The sequence below is a fragment of the Physeter macrocephalus genome, chromosome 18, assembly GCF_002837175.3.
Source record: "Physeter macrocephalus isolate SW-GA chromosome 18, ASM283717v5, whole genome shotgun sequence".
Lineage (NCBI taxonomy): Eukaryota > Metazoa > Chordata > Mammalia > Artiodactyla > Physeteridae > Physeter > Physeter macrocephalus.
Genome location: NC_041231.1, coordinates 33,851,395 through 33,871,684, shown reverse-complemented (window position 1 = coordinate 33,871,684; position 20,290 = coordinate 33,851,395). Strand labels below are relative to the sequence as shown.

General features: G+C 38.4%; 1 protein-coding gene and 1 long non-coding RNA gene across 25 annotated transcripts in view; both read right to left on the bottom strand.

The window, feature by feature from the left end:
• Positions 1 to 20,290, bottom strand: part of FHIT (fragile histidine triad diadenosine triphosphatase) — a 1,537,641-nt gene that overhangs the window by 532,117 nt on the left and 985,234 nt on the right. The window lies entirely within an intron of this gene.
• Positions 1 to 20,290, bottom strand: part of LOC129391544 (uncharacterized) — a 352,982-nt gene that overhangs the window by 42,013 nt on the left and 290,679 nt on the right. The window contains exon 3 of the long non-coding RNA XR_008615858.1: positions 11,187 to 11,297. This is a non-coding gene — a long non-coding RNA (uncharacterized lncRNA). The remainder of the gene's footprint in view (positions 1 to 11,186; positions 11,298 to 20,290) is intronic.

The window sequence follows — 20,290 nt, the reverse complement described above, 5'->3', positions numbered from 1 at the left end:
TTCAAAGACTTCCCTGCGATTTCTTCCTAAATTGTGTGATCATTCCCAAAGGTAATGCTAATGAGATTTGCATTCTTTACTAGATGCCAAGGAAACAGAGAAAATGTATCAAATGATAAGATTGGATGTGAAGCCCCATGCTAAAGATCATCCCCATTCCTCCTTCCCGACAAGCTCTTCATTACGTTTGTCCAACAAACAGTATAGAAATGGCAACACAATAAAACTGCCTATTTACTTGTCAGCTTCTGCCAGGAAGCTGCGACCTCCAGATCAGTGTTTTCCTCCTACGTCCGCAGCATCAGCACTGTGCCTCCTACACAGAAAAAGCTCCATACATGCCGGCAAGTTTTGTTATTTTAATTATCATTACCTAGGTATTATGTTTTATTACATTTATATTGAAAATCTTGAAATTTAGGAATTTCAAATACTCTTCCTAACATTTTCCAATAAGGAGGATAATGAACATGTAAACAAATACATTTATTTACATATGTTTATAACACATGGACAAAGAAGATATTTCTATATCAGTTTCCTGTGTTCCTTCTAATCTATAGCATTTGCCCTTTCCACAAAGGAAGAGGGAACCAATGGAGTATGAGTGGCAGTCAAGGCAAAGAGAGATGGTAGAAAAGAAACAAGTTCTCAGATGTCAAAGAATCACCTGGGAAGGGTGCTGACCACCGGGAAAATGCTGATTCCACGGACCCATCCCCAGATAGCTACCCCGTAGTCCTAAGCACCGAGGGGGAAGAGATGAGTTACAAATATCCATAGCTAAGTAGGAGTTAGCTTTTCTTGCTTTTGTTTTTAAATTTTATTTTCAGAACAAAGAGGACTGTTATAAAAGAAAGAAGTGGGGCTTACTGTAATTACATTTTATTATTCTACTGATCACTATCACCTCCACTAATTTCATACTTCATTATTGTTATTTACTTAAGTGTCCAAAGGTTTTTAAAATGTTCCTTAGCTTCTAGATAGAGAAGAATTTTCGCAACAATCAAACGACGGATCACAATTACTGGTGAGGAAAATGGAAATCACAATGTAATCCTTATAAAAAGAGGCTATGTAAATTGCACTAAAATGTCAATGATTTATTAGAGCCTCATTAATATTGGGGAGTAACTAAAAAATTAAACATATATGCCTTGCATATTTCCCATTTTCTGTCCTCTCTTCTTCCCTGACACGAATAAGAGGATACTACCAAAGACAAAGAAAACCTTGCAGCATCATGTGGTAGTTTTCTCCTATCTGCAGGTGAGCATTTCAAATAAAATATTTTACTTATTTTCACGACACATTTATTTAAAATCCTATGTTTCGTGTTGGCTTGAAATTGTTTCACTCCTAAATTGTTTCTCAGTACCTAAAAGCTTTTTCATTTAAATTTTCACAAAATCTATTCAAGTGTTTGTTTTTTGGCAAAGTACATATTACTACCAGGCATGTCATCAATATCTGTTTAGTTCTTCCTCCTTAATAATGGCATTCTCGGTCTTTAGCTGAGCATATGTTGGCCTGAAATAGATACCACATCTTCCAATCTGACTGCTTTTGCCCCTTCTCTTTTTCCTTCTTTCCGCCAGATAAAATGTGGTCATAATGGCTGAAAAGTTCCAGCAGACAGCACTAAATTAGACTGTTCCTCCTCTTAGTACAGACACATGTTCACGTGCATACATTATTCATGGACGTGCACACAAACATACTTCCCCATGCTCCAGCTCCTTTTTTCTCAACATACCAACAGACAATTAATCTACTGCCTAAGCTGATAGGCTTTTTCTTAAATCCGTAACAACATTTTCAAGTGAGCCCATGACCTTGAATCAGTTTCTTCAAGCTATCACTAAGGATTGTTTGCTTTCTTCTCTTTCTACTTTTAGCCACATATTAACCATTGTTCAAATAGAAACACAGGCTTATCTCTAGGCATCTTCACTTTGCCCACTTGGATGACTACTTGCTTAAGTACCCACAGGACACTGAGAAGAGTAATAATTAATGTTATATAGTCATTCATTCAATGGCTGAACAAAATTGACATGGTCCCGGTACTTATAAAGCTTACATTCTAATAGGGGAAACAAGCAAAAATACAATAAATTGTTGTCTTCATAGAATTGGACATGACTGGCAAATAAAATAGTAGGTCTAATAACTTCTTGTTATGAGGGAATGGAGGTGAGGTATACTACTTGGCCTGCGTTTGTAAACACTGATAGACTGCAGTTAAAATTCTGACTTTCTTTAAGCTCAATAAATAGCTGTCTTCAGACTAAATTCCACCTGAGGCTCTAAGCTACTAACGTCCTTTAGAAGAGAGAGGCAACATCTCTTATTTAATCTACAAACATCAGTTTAATGGCAGAATCTGTTGTCTTGAACAGGGCAACATCTATAAATGTGAAGAATGATAACCACCTTCTTATATTCTGAAGATGTAACCTGACAACAGAGGCAGTTGATGTTTTGCATTGCTTTACAGTATTACTTAACTGCCCAGTTCTATAATTAACATTTACTTTTTTTTTTTTTGCAGTACGCGGGCCTCTCACTGTCGTGGCCTCTTCCGTTGCGGAGCACAGTCTCCGGACGCACAGGCTCAGCGGCCATGGCTCACGGGCCCAGCCGCTCCGCGGCATGTGGGATCTTCCCGGACCGGGGCACGAACCCGTGTCCCCTGCATCGGCAGGCAGACTCTCAACCGCTGCGCCACCGGGGAAGCCCAACATTTACTTTTTTTTTTTAAGCCAGGAAAGGAGATTTAAAAAATCAATGAGATGTCAACACAAAGCAGACACATAGGACCAGATGTAGTCTCTAAATAATGTTCTACAAAAGTCAGCAGGAAGGGTAGCAATAATTTATTCCAGGAATCCTGAGAGTTACCATCAACTAGATTCTGTTAAATGGTTTGTATTTTTTAAAAACTTAGATGGGTCTTACACCATTCCCCTGTACTTCCACCACTTAAAGAAATTCTATCAAAAGCTGAAGTTAAAGATACTAGTTCTTGTCAAGTCAAGATATTGAAGGTGACTGTTCTGATCACAGCAATTCTCAGAAAGTTCAGATGTAGTGATAAACCTAAAAGTACAATGTGATGTATTTTCAACTGTTCATTCCAATGTTCAATACTTCAATTACTATACTTCATAATTCACCCTATAAAACAGCAAACAGATACTGTCTATAGAATACACACACACACACACACACACACATATACACACGTATATGTATATGTATGTATCAAGAGGGAAAGAGAAAATTTTTTTTTTAAATAAAGAGATGAGAAGAAAGGTCACACCATTGTTACTTTCTAAAAATAATTTCCCAGGATCTATAATATTCAAAGCTGTGCTGAATTATTCATTTAATCTTATTAAAACTAGAAATTTAAGTAATACCTCTGAATATAACTTGGAATAATGTACCAAGATAATCATGAATGCATCACAAAAATTCATGCTGATTAACAGTAAATAGCTTTCGGACTGACTGATTTCTGTTTAAGAATGAGAGCATCATCTAAACAAACTCTGTTGCCAAAAAAGCCACAAGATTGGAAAGCAATTCATTTCTGAAATGAGGCCTCAATGCAAAGTCTAATCTTTAGGATCATCTCCCATCTTCTGAATTGTGCACAAGAGTATTTACTACACATGCCACTTGTTTATAAGACAGAGACTACAAACAACATCCAGAATGGAAGTTTTATCTAAAATTCTGTATATTTCACATGTTTTAAAGCAAAATAATTTATATTTGATCAGCTTGGCTTTTAATTTTAGTTATAATTATTTTCAAATATATTAAGATATTCCTGACATCTCAAAAGAACAATTACTGTCAACTCATTTTTAGGAAAACTATATCATAAAAAATGCATAGCTTCACAGAATTAAAACAATTCAAGCAGTGTGCATTGACTAAAGTAATATGGACTATTAAATAATTCAAAACTGTGTTTAGCAGCAGCAACTGTTTAATTAAAAGGTAAAAACTGCAACTAATCCACTACGGTTGACAGAAATACAGCCTATATCAGTAGTGAGATCCCCTAGCATAGAGAATATGGATATGAATTCCAGAAGTCATGAGCTTCATTTAATGAATATAATTAAAATAACCACAATAAATGTGTACAGAAACATATTTTACATCGAAGATCTTCTGAATGTTCCCTCACTTTTCATTTCCTTGCAGGTAATAATTTTGCATTTCAATGTAGCAAAAAATCCTCTAATGTACATATTTTTAACCATCAATGCATACAGCTTTTATTAGAGGGCCCACAGCTGAAGCTCAGCCTAGAGGAGGCTAGAAAAATTCTCAGAACCTGTTGTTCCTTGAAAGGTCTGAATTTCAGGTTCAATATTCAACGTACTTGCTCATAATTGCCCTCTATCCTGGAGAAACACAAATGGCCAACAAACGCATGAAGTTAACCAACCTAACCAACAACTGATTAACTGAACTTTACAACTTCACTGAGGAACTTTTATCACCTACCATATTACGGGGGGAAACTTTCGTAACTGAAAAAAACTGACAGTGAGGATGACGTAAGTATTTATAAAGATGATTAAGCAATATGCATAATGTTCCCATCCCTTGATCTGGAATTTCCAACTGCAGTCAATTTTCTTCTGAAAGAACACATGTGGGCATAACTTAATGTAAAACGAAGTTAACTGAAGAAATGTTTATAATATCAGGAAAAACTAGAAAAAAATCTCATTACTGGGAATTGCTCAGTAAATTTTGTCACAGTCATACAATGGACATTATGAATTATACAAAACTATCTGTGTGTTTACCTTCTATGTGACAAAGAAGCAAATAATTGAATACATTAGTTTTTATAAAATAATCATAAGATCAAAAGATAAAAAATAGAAAAGAGTATCTCCATAACTTTGCATATGTTTACGCTAAAGTAAGTAACATTAACTCACATCATAATTTTCTGCTTAAAAATGCTTATTTTTATATTATAAGCTTACCCTGGCTGTGCTGTAGAAAGAAGTTTTGAGAAGTACGGAATCAGGCAGGTCATAAGAGGCACTGCAGTAATAGAAACAAGTGAGGTAGAAATGGAAAGTAGTAAAAAATTATAAAAGGTAGAGAAATGAATTACTTTTTTAGAGAAATTACACTAAAAAAGTGTACCTCCACCAAATATATATATATATATATATATATATATATCTTATTATCTTTAAAGGAGAAATACCAATCCATTTCTATATGGTTTCTTTACTTCTAGAGGGAAAGGGAAGAAGTCCTCCTAAGATGGCAAGGGAGAAAAAAAGGAAAGGGTCCCTTTTACACTTTACAAATGAGAAAGATAAATGGTTCATAGATTGTTTTAACATTCCTATCAAATGTCCTGTGGATTTTGTTTATTTGTAAATTACGAGGCCAGCAGAGCAGAAAATGGAAGTCTGTAATTAGGCAGAGCAGGTGGCTGAAAGCCACAAGGTGAATATTGGTCACATCTCTGTCCAGTGCCAAAAATTACGGACATGAACTACAGAAGGCATTTTAAGAGTGAGAGTTAACGTCTCTAAGCAGTCATCTCTTGAGAGGAGTTCAAGCTCCATGGCCAGGTTTGCTAAATTATGTTTACTCTATTTAATGGGAATTGGTTTGCTCTTCAGCTTTGATTGGAATTCACCAACTTATAAATTATGAAATTCTCCACACAGCCTACAACGCTTCTTGCTGCAGTTGAGACAAATTCTAGACCGGCTAAATGGTCCTTTTTCTCTTATTGGGTTTTGGAATTCGCTTTTCTAAACAGTTTAATAAGTATGAGAAAGTTAGAATGACTTAGTATATGGCATAAAAATACTTCTATAGGTGGAACACAGAGGATTTTCAGGGCAGTAAAACTACTCTGTATGATACAGTAATGGTAGATACATGGCGTTATACATTTGTCCAAACCCAGAGTGTATACAACACCAGAAGTGTACCCTAATGTAAACTGCAGATTTTGGCTGATAAGAATGCGTCAGCGTAGGTTCATCGACTGTAACAAATATACCACTCTGATGGTATGCTAATGGAGGATGCTGATAATGGGGGAGCAGGTATATGGGAAATCTCTGGACTGTCTCAATTTTGCTGAGGCTAAAAGTGCTCTAAAAAATAAAGTCTATTAAAAATACTTATATAGACAGACTTATTAAATCCTTTCTGCCATGAAAAGACTTGGGTTTATAAAATCCAACATTCTGACATGCATGTCTAAAAATAGCAGTGATCTTATCTTAAAGTTCATGATGATCATTTACAGACTCGGTTTCTCAATTGTACAGCTCTGTCACACCTGGGCCAATTTTTATGCACTGAATAAACAGTGAAACATAGGTTCACAACCAAGTGCCATAATTTACCACTTGTTTGGTCTTGGGGAAGTTCCATAATATCCTATGCCTCTCAGTTTCCTCATCTATAAAATGGAAAAAAATAATGGTATCTGCTTCACTAGGTTGTTAGAAAATTAAATGAAAGAAGATGGTTAGGGGCTCAGCAAAGTACTTGGCCTCTTAGTATTAAGAAATACTAACTCCTTTTGTTATGATTAACCACCAACCTAATGCCAGTAAATCTCCTTTATTTTTACCAATATCACATGGAGCCATCAGAGGAGAAAAGATGGCATCTTCAAGAATGAATAGGAGCGATTTCTGGCACAGTGGTTAAGAATCTGCCCGCCAATGCAGGGGACACGGGTTTGTTGTATTAATACAACAAGCCTTTTCTTCTTAGAATCATTAAAAAAGTTGTTTTGCTCTTTAAAAAATTGTGTTCCCTCAGAATTCCCTGGTGGTGCAGTGGTTAAGAATCTGCCCGCCAATGCAGGGGACACGGGTTTGATCCCTGGTCTGGGAAGGTCCCGCATGCTGCGGAGCAACTATGCCCGTGCTCCACAACTACTGAGCCTGAGCTGTAGAGCCTATGAGCCACAACTACTAAGCCTGCATGCCGCAACAACTGAAGCCCCCGCGCCTAGAGCCTGTGCTCCTCAACACGAGAAGCCCGCACACCGCAACAAAGAATAGCCCCTGCTTGCCACAACTAGAGAGAGCCCGCGTGCAGCAACAAAGACCCAACACAGCCAATAAATAAATAAATAAACAAACAAACAAACAAATAAGTTTATTTTTTAAAAAAAGAATGAATAGGAAATGTTTGAAATTCATTACTTCAGTGTAGAATTTTTACTGAGTTTCAGGACTGTAGTCAGACTTACTCAGTATAATAAACCACTAGATGAATTACGTATCACCATATCCAGAAACTGTAATTCTTCAGTGTATGGTTCTTTATCTGCATTTGAACCACCCAGCTGTAAATAGGCCTCAAAATAAATAACTTCAGTTTTTTCCCCTAAGAATTCAAAATCTACTCCCTGGTTGATTCTGTGATACAGAAAACTTTCAAAAGTTGATTTGCTGATGATAACAAATTTATTTTCAGGAATAATATTCCTGATCTAATATGAGGTAATAAATAATTCAGAAGCTTCACATTATCAGGGAATTATATTTAGGAGATCAACTGGGGACCTGTGTAATGAGAAGCATTCACCTTGCTCGAAGACTGCTACTCGGCATTTAATCTTATAATATTCCCTTTGGGGTGTACAAGACAGCTTGTTGGAAAATAGAATGATTCTTGGCTGTATTCAGAAAGAGAACAAAAGAGAGAAGGCAGGTAAAGGACTCAGCACCATAGAAATGACATTTAGTTTCCATGTGAATCCTCAAGTACTGAACTTTAAAAAATCTTCATTTGAAGAAATTCTGAGAAATCTGTCAGGAGTTGGAACAAAACAGGATATAGCCTGCCACTTAAGATAGGATGCTAAAAAAAAACGTGAACAATTGTTCAGCCTAAATGGTTGGTGATGAGTGTTTGTTTCACTATTCTTGCAACTCTCCATATGTCTAACAATTTTTACACCAAAAGTTTGGTGGAAACCTGTTGCTAAAAAGTTGCGGAAAAAAATTCTGTACAGTTTTCTCTTTTGACACAACAAATATCTATTTACTCTTCTCTTGGAAATAGCATCTTTTCTGCCACAAAACCCATGTACTCTGGGGGGGAGCTGAATGCATCACTTGGGCCTCCACAGCTCTACCACAGAACAGTCAGCATAAGTCTGTCCCCCTGGCCATTTTGACTGGCTCAGAGATGGGCAAGAGACTAAATTTGGACCAATCAGAATGAAGTCCAGGATTTTTTCCACAGTAATGGGAAGAGCCTTTCCCTTTTCCTACTGAACATGAATGGAGGAAAGAGGAAGGCTCATAGCTGAGAGTAATCACGTTAGGACCATGATCAGAGTGTTTGCTGGAGACTAAACTCAGTACCAAGGAAATAGTTGATAGAGAAACAGACACACAAAGAGAGACAAACGCGCACACACATGCACACACACACACACACACACACACACACACACACGGAGACTAAACTCAGTACCAAGGAAATAGTTGATAGAGAAACAGACACACAAAGAGAGACAAACGCGCACACACATGCACACACACACACACACACACACACACACACACACAGAGAAAAAGCTACACCTAAAGCCAAATCTAGTACTTTTCAATTATTTGAGACAATAAATGTCACAGTTTGCTTAACCTAGAATGGGTCTGTTTTTCTGTTGCTTGCAAGTGAAATTATCCTTACAGGCAAGACAAAACAGTCTGAGCAATGATTAAAGGAGCCCATTTTTTACCTCATATGCTGACACTCTAAGAGCATTATTGTATCATTTGCTGCTGAATGGAGAGGAAAGCTGGTTCCTAAGGACCCGCTCAGCCAAAGAAGCACAAAACATCTGTTGAAGTCATGAGTGACTTGTTAGTGAAGTTCAGCAGCAGTAAAGCCATCTAAAAAACACATCTTTTCTCACCAGTGGGTATTTATATAATTAGGGTCAATTACAATTTAGAGTTTCTGGGGCATGGGGCTAGATTACAGTGACATTTAAGAGCTCTGCTAAATTTTCCCATTCATCGTGAAGATTTCTGGAGTAACTATGTTGTAATTAAGTAATTTCATCTTTTCATTTTTATTATAATTTTCTTCTTCAGGCTTGGCAATTACCCACTACTCCAGGGTACCTTCCTTTAGAGGGAAAAAAAAAGACCATGGGATTTTCAACCAGTGCTTGGATGAGGTTCTGCTGCCTGCTAAGTGATGAATGCTGCTGTGTACAGCACCCTTGGAATGAGTTGCCCAAACAAGATTCTTTCAGCTCCACAACTGCCCCATCCAAGGCCTTCCCCCAAATTATTAACTTGTCTGAGTGTGTAATCAAACCCAAAACAAAAAGTGAAACCTGACAGTACGATTATCTGGCATCCTTTACACAAGAGGTAGTTTTAAGTAGCCCCTAGGAAATGCGCAAGCAAAGCCTGTTACTTGCCCGTGGGTTTTACATTTGCCTCACTGGTACAAGTTTTATGAAGATACATACCTTTTGAGTTTTATGCAAGAGAGAGGAAAGATAACTCTCATTGGATCAAGCTATTCCAATTGCATTTACTTCTAGCAACAAAGTATATCACATCCATAAAGAACAGCCAGAGGCCTTTAAATTTCAGGTCAATAGCACTTGACTATTTTTTTTTTTTTTTTTCTTTTGCGGTTCACAGGTCTCTCACTGTTGTGGCCTGTCCCGTTGCGGAGCACAGGCTCCGGACGCGCAGGCTCAGCGGCCATGGCTCACGGGCCTAGCCGCTCCGCGGCGTGTGGGATCTTCCCGGGCCGGGTCACGAACCCGTGTCCCCTGCATCTGCAGGCGGCCTCTCAACCACTGCACCACCAGGGAAGCCCCACGCTTGACTATTATATGTTCCCAAGAGAAGCTATAACAAGTTGTGCTGATGTTACAGAATATTCAGCTTTCTCCAAAGAGGGAGCAGAAAGGGAATAATGATCATGAGGACACCAACCATCATCAACCTCGGGTAAGTAAAGACTCACTCCATCCAGGCACCCAACCCCTTGGAGGAAACGTATTATCAGCAACATTTGAAAAAAATGAGAAAATAGTAAAAAAGTTGGTTGTGTGGACTATTATCATCCGGCTGATGAGTGGAAGAATCAAAATTGAAACCCCCATCTCACTGATTCCCAAGACTGCATTCTAAATTATAGTACTAGTGGGCTTCCCTGCTGGCGCAGTGGTTAAAAACCTGACTCCAATGCAGAGGACACAGGTTCAAGCCCTGGTCTGGGAAGATCCCACATGCGTGGAGCAACTAAGCCCGTGCACCACAACTACCGAGCCTGCGCTCTAGAGCCCATGAGCCACAACTACTGAGCCTGCGTGCCACAACTACCGAAGCCTGCACGCCTAGAGCCCGTGCTCTGCAACAAGAGAAGCCACCGCAATGAGAAGCCCACACACCACAACGAAGAGTAGCTCCCGCTCACTGCAACTAGAGAGAGGCCACGTGCAGCAACGAAGACCCAACACAGCCAATAAATAAATGAATAAATTTATTTAAAAAATTATAGTACTAGTGTTACAACCTGAGCATGAGAGTAGTTATTCTAGTTTCTGACTCCATAGATGATATCCATGTGTGTTGCAGGTAATTCTAAAACCATCCTTGATCTAGTCTAGACATTTCTAGTTAGAGATTCCTTCAACTAATCTTAACCTTGTCCAGCCTCTGGGTCACTGCTCATTCCATTTCTTTTACCTGACATACCCTTTCCATTCCTACCTACAAAAAACTTACCTGTATCTCAAATGCCTGTTACTCCTTCCTTCCACAAGTATTTAACAGGTGCTGACTGTATGCAAGGCACGATAAACACACAAGTAAGAGTCAGACATGGCTCCTTCTCCATATACTACATAATAACAGGGCAGATGATACTGTTTCTGAATTTATGAAGGCATTCCAATGCATTCCAAGAACAGCTAAGATTCACACTGACTCTAGAAGATATATTCCGAAGATAACCAACTAGAATAAACGGAGAAGACTTTCATTTCACAAATGCCAAACATGTGTCAGATATTTCCATATGTATCTGAATTAATCATTAGCTGTATGACAAATTTTGAATGCAAGCATATTAACATATTCATTCAAAAATATTTTTGCAACACTTACACTGTTTAAGATGCTCCATTAGATACTTGATGCCACACAAAGATGAATCAGACCATGTGAAATAAAATCTGCACAAATGGTCAAAACAATGGCAGCACTTTATCTTGGGAACTGCAAAAAAAAAAGATGAGGGTATTCTGACATCATTTGTTTCTGGAGAGTGAAGAGAGATGTCTGCAAAGGATCCCTTCAGCCCTAAAAGTCCACATTTGGTGAAGTTTTGAAGCTCCCCTAGGGTAGGAATTGGAGGGTGGTAGACATCTTTATCCCAGCAGCTAGCACTGCACCTGGGAAACAGTAGTTTCTCCAAAAACAGTTGGATAAAAAGGTAGAGACTGTGGCCTCATGGACTTTCTAGTCTAGCAAACTGCTAAAGAAACAAAGAATGTTGAAGTGTTCAAGCTACTTACATTTCTAAGCTTTAATTACCATTGTACAGTCAATTTAGCAAATTAAAATACATACACCCCCCAAAAGGCTAATCATAATTAATATAAATTTTACTTATAATGAAGGGTATCATTAGCAAATCATCAATGAATGTCAGAAAGGGAGGATTCCTTGTGGTATTCTGAATAAATACTTTAAGAAGAATAAAACACATGGATGAGAAATATTCCAGCCTGTTTCCAGTTATTAAGAACAACTATTTTGAATGGCAATTTGGAATGATGTGCAATGAGACAAAGGATATTACTCATTTTAGTCAGTGTAGCAGTTGGCAATAATCTATAAAAGCATTGCAGTAAGGATGTGATATCAAATCCATTTAGAGTCAAAACTGCAAACACCATACAAAAATGTGTCAAATATACTGAAATTGTCACACCTTTCTCCCTGTTTTGCTATCACTGACTTTCTCCTTTACCTTCTCCAATACTGTGAGCTCCTTAACACAGAGACTGTATGATGTTCACCACTAAATGTCTAGAAACAAGGGAGGAAAGACGTCACAACTTCACTCTGAAAATTAATATAGTACTAAATCTACCTTCTTATCAACCAATATGTTCGCCCCCAGGAAGCAGCAATTGAAGAACTGGTGAAACAAAAGACCAGGACAAAATATAATACCTTTCTCCAGAGAGTACAGGGAACTTATGAATATTAGCAATAATTAAATACATTTGGTATATATCCCCAAACTGGCCAACGCCACTTGTAACTGATCTGATCTCAACTGCTTCTTTTCTTTACGACTTTTTGGTTTGAAATAGTTCAAACCCACAATAAGTTGCAAGAGTAATATAAGAAATACTTCTGTATATCCTTCATCAAGTATTCACATTTTGCCATATCTATTTTCTCTCTCTCAACACACGAGTGCACACACACACACACACACACACACACGTATGCATGCACACACTCATTGTCGCTATCCTCATCATTTGTGTCTAGCTATTCCTTATGGTAGGATGGCTTGGGTATTCCAGAAAAGAAGAATGAAAAGTTTTATCACCCCTGCAAAACAGAGTGAGATTAAGCCTTGCATGAGATGTATTCAGTACCTTGAGTAAAATCATCTCCCTGAAGAGTTTAGTACAGTGGACAGTGGGAAATATAACCAGAAAACAGGTGGTAAAGACCCTAAGGATTCTAGATGTCATCTAACAGAAAATAAAGAATCATTGCAAGACTTTGTGAGTAGGCTTGCGATCAAATACACATGTTATTTTTCCAAGATAATCTGGGGATGATACACCAAAGACACAACGGAAACAAGAGAACAGTGACAGGAAAATAAAACGAGTTCAAAACACAGAGAGTTAAGCAAAAACATAATGAAACTGGATTCATCCTGTTCCTATAACAGAATAAAGCTAGAGAGGTTTGAAAAGTCATTGGTCAATAACATTTAATATAAATGTACTCAAATAGCACATATTTCAATTAATTAGGTTTCTAGAGGACTAACGCGGTATTTGGACTTGGACATTAAATCAATATTGGCCTTACAGACACCCCCCATGTTCTTCAGTCCTCCATTCTAATCTCTCCCTTCCCCGCCCCGCAAAATCAATACAAAAACCTTCTATCAGCCAAAAAGGACTGTACTATTTAAGTGGAAATAGCAACCTAAATTGTAATTGTAAATGTCTAAAGCTTGTAGTCTGGGGATTTTCCTAATGGGAATATTTGATGTGACTTTTTGTTATTCTTATGGTTGTGTTCACGAGCACATCACAAGGGTGGTTTAAAGGCTTAAGTGCCATAAATTAGATTTTCTTTAAGAAATCATGTCCTTGACATATTTTTTCATTATCTGAGAAGAATGAAACAGATTTTTCGGTTAATTAGTGCTAAGGCATGCATTTTGCATTAGCATTAAGTTTTACCAAAATGGCTTTAAAAACTTGAACAGATGGCAGAATTATAATAACTTTTCCTTATGATTTAGGTTAAGAATAAGTGTCAAGAGAATTCTCCTCCTGCCTAACTTTTCCGTAAAGGTAATGAATTGAATAGATATGACGTACTGCTTTTCTCATAGAGGTGTAAACAATTCTGTCTCACCTTAGATGAATATAATGAGCTGTGGAAATACATTTCAGTATTATCTATCTAGGGGGTAAAGGGATTTCCCAGGGTTTAAACATCAATCCACATAGAAACAATTCTAAAGTCTGAACATTAACTGAGTAGGATCGAGCATGGGTTGCAAAGACAGAGTCTACAGGGGCCTGAGAGGTAGAGTAAATGAGTTGAGTTGACTTTTGCTCTAAGGATGATAGGGAAGAGTGGGGATTGCAATAAACTGGGCAGGGCAAGCATCATCCAAAGGCAGTAGACTGTAGGTCACTCACTAACTGCTCTCATGCATGGACTGCAGACCTTGTAGAGCCAGAGGAGGAGATTTTTCCAAAGCACAAAATCTAAATTTTGTATATGAAATCTCCCAATTAAAACTGTGGCAGCTATTTCATATTTTCTTTAAAAAAAAAAAAAGTAAATAAATAAAGCCAAGAGGACCAGGAAAAACAGTCTGTGGGCCTCCAGTTGGCCATGGATAACATCAGTCTGCAACCCTGGATGGGCAAGGACAGATATCAATAATTGGTGTTTATGGTCAGTACTATGGCTTATGTCATGCCCAGTCCTTATTAGGAACTCAGCCCCTGAGTGAAACACTTTAAGTTTGTACATGAGATCTGCTTTATAGCTTGGTTTTCAAAAGTAAATTGTGGTGAAAATTGCATGAATTCTAATGACTAGATCACCATGATACCCTATACAGATTCTTGAGCTCAGGAACCTCTACTGTGCTTACCAGTACTCAGCTAGCTCTTCATCCTCCCTTCTTGACTCCTTAAATTCTCTATAGTGCCTATGCTAAACTCTCACCCCATGTGTCTTAAAAGTCATTAGTAACTGATATTAGACAATAATGAGAGAATTTGCCCATTTTCCTAGCCTTCATATGCTTTAACTGCACTGCAGCATTGAATATCTTATCTCCCTAGGTCTCTCATCATCAACATCAAGCTTCCCAAATTTCCCCACTCCACTAAATTCATCCTTCTTTCTTGAACCTTCTCCTCCTGATCTCTCTTATATTACCTGCTTGGCTAACTTCTCTCTGTGACTCTTCCTAGATCAATTCTCTCCTTACACTGTGATTTGATAATAAAGGGTAATGAGCACTACCCATTGACCTATTTTTCACTGACTTCTTTTCGCCTAATAAATGGAATCTTCTAGCCTTACGCCCTTTTTCTCAGGTAAAGATTTCATTCACTCCTTGGTTTTCACCCTTACTCTGTTCAGGACGACTCCCAGATCAATCAATATGTTAAAATTCAGATTCCCCAAATCCACGTTTAAAACCTTAAAGAAGGGGGAAAAAAAGGAAGTGGAGTGGAGATGAAATAATAGTAACAATAGCAGCCAACATTTATTGACTTTTTACTTGGAGTCAAGCTTACTTAATGTGCACTATATGCACTACCTTATTGAATTTTCACAAAACTAGAAGATAGGTGGTGTTTTAATGCCATTTTATAGATGAGCAAACTCAAGATGAAAGAGGTCAAATTCCCTCACAGTTGTCACAGGACTAGGTAGATCCAGGATCCAAATATTGGTCCAGTCTTAGCCACCAGGCTCTTTACCTCCTACTTGTAATGAATTGATAATTTTGGTAGATCCCACTTTGACTTAGTAACTTGCTTCTTCCACTCTGCTCCAATCCAGAACCATCACCCGAGTCATACCCTTCAAGACTCCTCTCTTTTGGACATTGCAATAATCTCCTAACTGTTGTTAATGCCTCTAGTTTTTTTCTCGTCAAACCAAATTTTCACACTTATGATCTTACTAATATCCAGCTTCTAGCAAGTCCTTCAGGGAAAAAAAAAATGTGTGCTTCAGTGTAAAATGATGCACTGCCTATTCCTGTTCACTGTTTGAGCTATTTTACAACTCTGTAAGTTATTGGTAACTGATAATAATGCAAATATTAGACATGAAAATTATGTCCTGTCTGGTAGAGGTTTAAATGACTTCCTCCACACTCCATCCAGCCTCATTACCTGCAGAAAAACCAGTTTGGACTCCATTTGTACATTCATCTCAATATTCCCATTCTATAAATGTTAAAGTTTTTTTAATTCTCTTTTGAACCAATTACAACATCTGTGGGTTCCCTTATGAATTAACTAAAATCTTTAATACACTGTTATTTTTATATGTGTATGACAGTCAAGATTTTATCTATTGCCGAAAATTATTTTTTTTTAATGTCCAGCTTCTCGCAGGTCCATCCTTTACTCAAAAGCTTTCAGTGGGCACCACTTGCCAAATGAATTAAGTCCAGAGACCTCACCATGCAGTTCAAACCCAACATTATAACTACTCTACTCTGTCAGTTGTATATTCATTCTACTTTTCTCACCCATTCACACCTTCCCATATAGGCCAAAGGCAATTCCTTGGGTCCCAGATACACATTTCACTCTCCCAGTTTTCTTCCTTTGTTGATGCTAAATTTTTTACCTGAAATGTGGTGAAAGTGTTCGTAGAGTGTTCAATATAAATAGCTGCTATGGATGCTTTAGACCCATGCTTCTCAAACTTTTTCATGGAAATAATACAGGCAAACAAAATTACTATTTGCTTCACTAGGGTGAAAGAAACGGGAGGAGGAGAAAATAAAGTGGAATAACAGAAGCAGAGGTTTTATAAAGTCTCATGCTTTATCTTAAAAATGTATACAGATTTTTTTTATCCACTCCATAATATAACATAGGATTACGTGAAAGATAATAACTCCACTCACAAATACTATACTAAAATTGACATTCCAGGAAGGTGATTTACCTAACCTATGGATTTACAGACCCAGGTAAATTATATGAAAATGTGGAACTTTACCCTGTACTCCCAGAAAACAGGGATAGTTAAGAAACCCTCTCCTACCCTTCTATGAAAGATCCACCCTGCCATGCTTCATCAGGCTTCCCTTATTTACCTGCCGCTATGAAACGCCATGACCCTTTCCTTTTCTTTGACATGTTCTTTCTTAATGAGTCTTCTTCTTATGCAACAGTCTGAATAAAACTATTTCCTTAATTGCCCACTACATTATGTCTTTGACACATGACATTCCAAAGAGTATGCCCTACTTTGAAAAGCATATGACTTTACCTGACACTTTTCAAGATTATAAATGTGGAATCTTGTACTTAATGGCACATTAAATTATGATAGTAGGAACAAAAATCCAAACTTTGGGCTTCCCTGGTGGCGCAGTGGTTGAGAGTCTGCCTGCCGGTGCGGGGGACACAGGTTCGTGCCCTGGTCCAGGAGGATCCTGCATGCCGCAGAGCGGCTGGGCCCGTGGGCCATGGCTGCTGAGCCTGCGCCTCCAGAGCCTGTGCTCCACAGCGGGAGAGGCCGCGGCGGTGAGAGGCCCGCATACCGCAAAAAAAAAAAAGAAAAAAAATCCAAACTTTCTGTGGTTCTGAAAGATTTTTCTCACCCCTACCTCCACTGAAATTAAGAAACTGAAATTGAATCCTTACCCTACACTATACACAAAATCAACTCTAAATGGATAACAGATTTAAATTTTATATCTTAAATGGTAAAACTCCTAGAAAAAAACATAGGGGAACATTTCCATGACATCAGTCTTGGCAATGACTTTTTGCATGTGCTACTGAAAATGGAGGAAACAAAAGTAAAAATAAACAAGTGGGACTTCTTCCACCTAAAAAGTCTCTGCACAGAAACAAAACAAAACAGAAAATCAAGAAAATGAAAAGGCAACCTATAAGAGAAAATATTTGCAAACCATATATCTGATAACGGGTTAATAGCTGAACTATAAAAGGGACTCATACAACTCTAAGGCGAACAACAACAACAACAACAAAAAAAAAACAATTAAAAAATGGGCAAAGGATCTAGTCAATTTTTTTCCAAAGAAGACATACAAATGACCAGTAGATATATGAAAAGATGTTGAACATTACTAATCATCAAGGAAATGCAAATAAAAACCACAATGTGATATCACGTCACAACTATCAGGATGGCTATAATCAAAGTGTCAGCAAGGATGTAGAGAAGAGGAAACTGTTGATGGGAATGTAAATTGGTATATCTATTATGGAAAACAATACAAAAATTAGAAAATAGAACTAACATATGATCCAGAAATCTCACTTCTTGGTATATATACAAAGGAAAAGAGATACCTGTATTCCTATGTTTAATGCAGCATTATTCAGAAAAGCCAAGAATGGAAACAACATAAGTGTCTGTCAAAAGATAAAGAAAGAAAATGTGGTGTATATATATATATATATATATATATATATACACAATGGAATATTATTCAGCCTTAAAAAAGAAGGATTTCTTGCCATTTACAACAGCATGGATAAACCCAGAGGACACTATGCTAAGTGAAATAAACCAGACACAGAAGGACAAATATTGCATTATGTCACTTACATGTGAAATCTAACAAAGTTAAACTCATAGAAACAGAGTAGAAGGGTAGCTACCAGAGGACAGGAGGTAGGAGAAATGGGAGATATTGGTCAAAAGGTACAAACTTTCGATTATAAGACGAGTAAGTTCTACAAGTATGGGTTCAAGATGGCGGAGAAGAAGGACGTGCTCTCACTCCCTCTTGCGAGAACACCAGAATCACAACTAACTGCTGAACAATCATAGACAGGAAGATACTTGAAATCACCAAAAAAGATACCCCACATCTAAATACAAAGGAGAAGCCACAGTGAGATGGTAGAAGGAGCACAAACACAATAAAATCAAATCCCATAACTGCTGAGTAGGCAACTCACAAACTGAAGAACACTTATACCACAGAAGTCCACCAACAGCAGTGAAGGTTCTGAGCCCCAAGTCAGGTTTCTGAACCTGGGAGTCCAGCAATGGGAGGAAGAATTCCTAGAGAATCAGACTTTGAAGGCTAGTGGGATTTGATTGCAGGACTCTGACAGGACTGGGGGAAACAGAGACTCCACTCTTGGAGGGCACATACAAAGTAGTGTGTGCACTGGGACCCAGGGGAAGGACAAGTGACCCCAAGGGAGACTGAACCAGACCTACCTGCTAGTGATGGAGGGTCTCCTACAGAGGAGGGGGGGATGGGTCTCTCTCACCATGAGGAAAAGGACACTGGCAGCAGAAGTTTTGAGAAGTACTCCTTGGCGTGAGCCCTCCCAGAGTCTGCCATTAGCCCCACCAAAGAGCCCAGGAAGGCTCCAGTGTTGGGTTGCCTCAGGCCAAACAACCAACAGGGAGGGAACCCAGCCCAACCCATCAGCAGTCAAGCAGATTAAAGGTTACTGAGCTCTGCCAACCAAAGCAACAGCCAGCTCTACCCATCACCAGTATCTCCCATCAGGAAACTTGAACAAGCTTCTTAGCCTCATCCACCAGAGGGCAGACAGCAGAAGCAAGAAGAACTACAATTCTGCAGCCTGTGGAACAAGAACCACATTCAAGAAAATTAGACAAAAGGAAAAGGCAGAGAGCTATGTACCAGATAAAGGAACAAGATAAAACCCCAGAAAAGAAACTAAATGAAGTGGAGATAGGCAACCTTCCAGAAAAAGAACTCAGAATCATGATAGGGAAGATCAGAGTCTGCCATTAGCCCCACCAAAGAGCCCAGGAAGGCTCCAGTGTTGGGTTGCCTCAGGCCAAACAACCAACAGGGAGGGAACCCAGCCCAACCCATCAGCAGTCAAGCAGATTAAAGGTTACTGAGCTCTGCCAACCAAAGCAACAGCCAGCTCTACCCATCACCAGTATCTCCCATCAGGAAACTTGAACAAGCTTCTTAGCCTCATCCACCAGAGGGCAGACAGCAGAAGCAAGAAGAACTACAATTCTGCAGCCTGTGGAACAAGAACCACATTCAAGAAAATTAGACAAAAGGAAAAGGCAGAGAGCTATGTACCAGATAAAGGAACAAGATAAAACCCCAGAAAAGAAACTAAATGAAGTGGAGATAGGCAACCTTCCAGAAAAAGAACTCAGAATCATGATAGGGAAGATGATCCAAGACCCTGGAAAAAGAATGGAGGCAAAGATCGAGAAGATGCAAGAAATGTTTACCAAAGACGTAGAAGAATTAAAGAACAAACAAACAGAGATGAACAATACAATAACTGGAACGAAAACTACACTGAACCTACAACCAAGATTACTCTACTCGGCAAGGATCTCATTCAGATTCGATGGAGAAATCCAAAGCTTTACAGACAAGCAAAAGCTAAGAGAAGTCAGCACCACCAAACCAGCTCTACAACAAATGCTAAAGGAACTTCTCTAAGTGGAAAACACAAGAGAAGAAAAGGACCTACAAAAAACCCCCAAAACAATTAAGAAAATGGTCATAGGAACATCCATATCGATAATTACCTTAATCGTGAATGGATTAAATGCTCCAACCAAAAGACACAGTCTTGCTGAATGGATACAAAAACAAGACCTATATATATGCTGTCTACAAGAGACCCACTTCAGACCTAAGGACACATACAGACTGAAAGTGAGGGGATGGAAAAAGATATTCCATGCAAATGGAAATCAAAAGAAAGCTGGAGTAGCAATACTCATAT